The sequence below is a fragment of the Callospermophilus lateralis genome, chromosome 16 (assembly GCF_048772815.1).
Source record: "Callospermophilus lateralis isolate mCalLat2 chromosome 16, mCalLat2.hap1, whole genome shotgun sequence".
Lineage (NCBI taxonomy): Eukaryota > Metazoa > Chordata > Mammalia > Rodentia > Sciuridae > Callospermophilus > Callospermophilus lateralis.
Window position 1 is genome coordinate 52,030,438 of NC_135320.1, and position 6,111 is coordinate 52,036,548.

Sequence of the window (6,111 nt, forward strand, 5' to 3'; positions counted from 1 at the left end):
ACATTTTCTGGGTCTTTCCAGGGCTGACTGAGTCATTTCTAATGCTTCCAGCTAAGGCTGAAGGCATTTATGATAGGCTGTGCCTCAACACACTGGGAAAAATCTTGTTTAATCCCCCAGTCTTCAAGAAAAATGTAAAAAATAAAGCATTACGTTCTTTGCAAACCAATCTTTCAATTTTCCCAACACACTTTGTGGATGTTAAATTAAAAAGAAAATCCTTTTTTTTTTTTTTTTTAAAGAGAGAGAGAGAGAGAGAGAGAGAGAGAGAGAGAGAGAGAGAGAGAGAGAAACAGAATTTTTAATATTTATTTTTTAGTTTTTGGCGGACACAACATCTTTGCTTGTATGTGGTGCTGAGGATTGAACCCGGGCCGCACGCATGCCAGGCGAGCGCGCTACCGCTTGAGCCACATCCCCAGCCCAAAAAGAAAATCTTGAATATAAGAATTTACATTGGCTTCTAAGTTATGTAAATGTTCTCTATTGACTTAAAATCGTTTTCCATTTACTTTGCAGAGTTCATCTTTCTACATAATATTGTTATTAAAAGCTGCTGTTTACCATGGAAGATTGGTATCAACTACTCACTGTCTCAGGGCCACTCGCTCTGAAATGATGCTTCTATTGGAGAGAGGTTTGCATTGTCCACGTTTGGAGTTCTATTCTTTTCCATGTAAGGTGAATACTGCTCCGTTCTTCTCCATCTCTATTTATTATGGGATTCAAAACTTCACATTAACACCATTCTTTCTAGGAAAACGCTGAAGAAAATACACATTGAACCCTAAATGGAATCATTAATTAGATAGATTACATAATGACAAGAGATTCATGAAAGCTTAATCTTAGGATATTAAAATCACCACTAAGTGAAAACAACACAATCCAAGATGGTCTGTATATCTTGATTGAGGCTCTGCCCTGTGCATGTATTTATGCTGGTAAATAAAGACTGCAGGTGAATTTGTATTGAAAAAAAAAATAAATAAAACCATCTAGTATTAGCTCATGGTTTGATAACTGGTTATAAGGGGAAAAATATATGTTTTGTTTATAGGTGAGGATACTACAGCCCAAAGAGGAAAGTGACACACCCAAGGTCCTATTGCTGTTAGTGGGTTTCTCCCTCGGGTACACACTAGAATGGGAGAGTTTTAAATGGTATTGATGTCAGGCCTCACTGCAGACAAGTTGATCAGACTTTTCTGAGAATGGAGCCTGGATACTGATACTTTTAAAGGCTCTTCTGCTGTTCCCATCTAAGATAGGGCTGAGAACTGAGTTGGACAAGAACATAGACTGCAAGCCTGTTCCACAGTTGTCACATTCAGAGCAACCTCTCATTCCCCTTCCTGAGCCCATGGCAGACTTGACCAGTGGTTCAGAACTCTGCTGCACAGCACTTGGGCTGCTTCTCCTCCTGTTCCCGAGCACTGGGAGCCCATTTGAAGCTGAGTTCATGAGCACTATATCTTGGTTCCTCTAAACAAAACCACACAGAATATCTGAGAATATTTTTATAGCAAACTTGGATTGTATATAATTGAGGTCCAGGGTATGCACTATTAGCCCACCAGGGCTGTGCAGGGCCATATCTGGGAAAAAGCCACATGGTCCTTGACTGAGGTTCTGCTCCAGCTCATCTCACAGAGAGCAACTTCTTCCTTTTATACACAGATGCGGAACTGGATGGATCTAGGTTTGAATGCTGTTCTGCTATTTACAACTTGCATGACTTTGGGCGAGTTCCTTGTGCCTTCGTTTCTTTATGTGTAAGTAAGAATAATACGAAACTATTGCATGGGTCCCTCTTTCTTGCCTCTCCTCTGATTTTGATTTCCAGAAAAACTGATATTTGGGCCCTCAGTATTTCCATCCCTCTTTGTCTGACTTGCAATCCTCTCAGTCCCTCGATACTAATTTGTTCCGATGAATAAATCCTTCATAAGAAAGAGTCCTTAGGCCCCACGATCATGTACCCATTTCCTGTCTTAGACAGTGACTATATTCAGGCCATTTTTTTTTTCTCTTGGATGCTGTGTACTTCTGTAGCCAGAGATGAACTATATACAGTCTCTTAACAATTTAGATCCTATTGAAATCAATTCAATTCACAATTGAGAGCAAAGGATGTAGTCTATTGGCCTAGATGCAAAATAAAACCAATCCACCAGGAAAAACAACACAAAAAGCAACCTCCACCCCTACCCCTCCCACCGGCCTCAACAAACTATATTCTAGTAGTCTGAGTCTGAGCCTATGTCATACCCACAAAACCCTCTTCTTTCTAGTAGAGACCAGTTTTAGTTAAATCTTTGAGCAGGTCAGTGCCCCCATGGCTTTGATCCCTGTCATCTTTTTGGTTGAAATATAAGTTCCATCCAGGCTTTCCTCTCAATACTGCTCTGTTCTTCCCATCTCCTGCTTCTCCCACCTTCCCCAACTGCCGCCTTCTGAACAACTCTGCTTTCTACGCCTTCTGGAAGGTCCATCTCATGGTAAGTGAACTCCTCATGCCCTGACCCTGTCTTGACTGAACAGAGCTTCTTAGGAATAACTCCCTTTCATTCTCGGAGTGGGATGTCATTCCTGAGTTCAACAGTCTTCCTAAATAAGAGTGCCACACATGGAATATGTGTCACGTGAAAAATGTGTCATCTTGTTCTCTCAACTGCTTCTTCTAATTAGTCCAGTTTGTATCTGTGGGACTAATGGGACAGATTTAGTTCTTAATTCAATGCTACTTATCTCACTAGTGTAGGTTTAGCTCTTACCATTTATTTCCCACATTCAATGTGAAAATCAAGACCGAATTTCCTAAAACACATCAAGCAGTCTGATGCCTCAGTACATGCTGTTTATTATTATTATTATTATTATTTTATTTTTAGTTTTGTACTAGCCAGGGATTGAACCCAGGGGCTCTCTACCACTGAGCTACCACATCCCCTTTCCTTTTTATTTTTTGAGACTGGCTCTCATTAAGTTGCTCAGGCTAGCCTTAAATGTGCCTCAGCCTCCACAATTGCTGGGATTCAGGTATGCACCACCCAGCTCTTCTACTTTTTAAAAAATGCTCCTGGTTCCTTACTAACTCTCTAGCCTTCATGAGGATAACTTAAGAATCATCTACAAGGAGGAAGAAATGACTTCTCTCTACCTGACTTACATGCCTGTCCCCTGTAAGGAGGCACTGACTTGTGACTGCGAGAACTCCCTGCTCATCTCAAGAGCAAGTGCTATCCTGCTTTTCTCCCCTCACTGAAAGCACTGAGAGCACACAACTGATGTCATTTAGAAACCCCTGTCTCTCTAATCTCTGATTCTAGTCTCTTCCCTACAACACATACCACATCTTCCAAGATGTGGCTCACACATTGCTGGGCTCATGGAGGTATTTTTAAAATTTAAATTTTTCTTTGAAGGTGCTGGGGATAGAACCCAGAGCCTTGCGCATGCTAGGCAAGTGCTCTACCATTGAACTACATCCTCAGCCCACCAAAGTGTTTTTTTTAGAGGAACAGTATTCATATCATTTTAATAAAGTGATTCACTTCCCAATAAATAAATGACAGTATTGTAAGCCAAAATAAGAATTTTGGAAAACTTCTATCTACCACAGTGAGCATGACAGCTTCCCCAATAGGTAAATTCTTTCCTGATGAGACTAGTGGTGATAGTAACAAGTGATTTTTTTTTATACTTTTTATAATGAAATGTGACAGTATTTGAAAGATCTATATAATCAGCAAAAATATTACCAAATGACTATATGATATAACAATTTGTATGTCATTAAATCCAATTCTTGTTTTGCAGATGAACCCAAAGACACAGTGGCTTACAGTGCCCCAGGAAGCTAGTGGCATGATTGTCTCAGTTTCTCCGTGGCACAGAGAGTATTTAAAGAGTTTGAGGTCTAATGTCTAAGACAATACAGAAGCACACAAATAACCACAAGGAAAGATATTATATGAGAAATAGAAAGTGTGAAGGCAGAAGGAAGGGGGAGAAATCACACCTTTTTAAGCAGGGGTGTGGTGTGAGTAGGAGGACAATCATGATTGATAGTTCTCAACCTTTTTAGTTTCAACATCTTTTTAGGTTCTTAAGAATTATTATGAATCCCAAAGAGGTTTTTTGTTTGTTTGTGTGTGTGTGTGATTCTGTAATATTTATTACATTAGAAATATATATAAACATCAAATTTTTAGAAAAATAATTATATTTTCCAACACAAATATAGTGGGAAGAGTGGTATTTGTTTTGCATTTCTGCCAATGAGCTTAACTTCATTTTGTCATCCATTATTTCAAGTCATTTGAAGAAAGACAAATTTAATTATTAAAACAGGGCACAAAATTGTTTCACAAACCCAAAATAATATGAAGTAAACCCTTTAAAGATATTGTGTATTTTGAACTTTTTCATTGCTTCAGAACTATTTTAAACAGACAGAGCTTATTACTGGGAATAGAATGTCATCTGATAAAAGATTTTGTTAAAACCTAAAACCTGCTGGGCATGATAGTGCAAGCCTGTAATTCCAACTACTTAGGAGGCTGAGGCAGGAGGGTAGAATGTTCACGTCTGGGCTACTTAGTGAGAAGATCCTTTCTTCCAAAAAAAAAAAAAAAAAAAAAAAAAGGTGGCTGGGGATTTAGCTTGTGTTAGACTTCTTGCCTACTACTATGTGCAAGGCCCTGGTTTCAATCCCCAGTACCAAACAAACAAAACAAAACCTTAACAGCTGAGAAAAAAAAAATCAATATTTGAAATTTATTGCTGAACTTCATCATAGTACTTTGGAAACAAAGACTTTTCTTTTTTTCATATTGAAAAATATTAGGTCAATAAGAAAAGTAGGGAAAGTGATACTGATTCACAGAGGTTGCTACCACCTTTGGGCCAAGAAAAGAAGGATTCTAAGTTTCTTGACATCTGGATATGTATCACATCAATCTACTCTGTTCTTGAACTTAGGACCTGTACCTTTTACTAACCATGCTTTTTTATGAACGCATGTACACACATGTACAAGTACACACCCACTCTTTCTTAAATTTGCAGCATGCACATTTGCTGCTGTGAGGGTGTATGTCACCCAGTTTTCTCACCCATTCCACTGTTCATGGGACTTGAGTTGTTCGAGGTTTATTTTTTGATGTTGTTGGCATCATTCTCAGTTTTTTCCACCAGGTTTTTATCACTTCATAAATTTTGTACACATTGGGAAAAAAACTGTTGTATTGTTGAGTAGGGATAGATTCAAATTTACTAGGAAATGCCAATGTAATGAATGGATCAACAGTCTGAAAATTCACGTGTTTATTCCTTATCCTTGTTAAAAATAACTGCAGAGTGGGGCATGGGATGAGTGGAGGAACTTTAGATGGGGCAAAGGGCGCAAAGGAAGGGGCATGGGGCAGGGGGGTAAGAAAGATGGTGGAATGAGATAGACATCATCACCCTAGATACGTGTATGATTGCACAAATGGTGTGACCCTACTTTGAGTACAACCAGAGAAGTAAAAAACTGGTCCATTTGTGTACAATTAATCAAAGAGCATTCTGCTGTCAGGTATAAGCAATTAGAACAAATAAATAAATTAAAAAAAATAAGAGACTTGGCATTGTTCTAGAGCTTCTGGACAAAAGCAGAGTCCCAAAATAGGTTCAAAAATTAAATAGTGATTATGGCTGCAATTATTTTAGTGAATATACTAAAACCAACAAATTGTAAAACACTTTATGTAGTATATCTATTACATCTCAATATTAGTTATTTGTTTTAATAAAAAAAATTGCAGCATGCTACTCCCTACCTAATGTAAATAAATTGTTCAACTGGATAGCTGGAAACTTTCTTGTTGACATTAAAAAATACCAAAGTTTTTCCAAATAATACCCATGTGAATATTAAAAAATAGAAAGTAACAAATACAGAATAAAGCTATTTATTTACTCACTTTTAGGCAGCATGAGGTCTGAGACTATACTACAGTTCAAAGAAAGTAGTTACCTGGCTTTACAACAGATACTTGCTAAAGGTGGGAAAATAGGAATATCTTAAAACTTTTATAGAGTTTACATTTTAAGATTATAGTT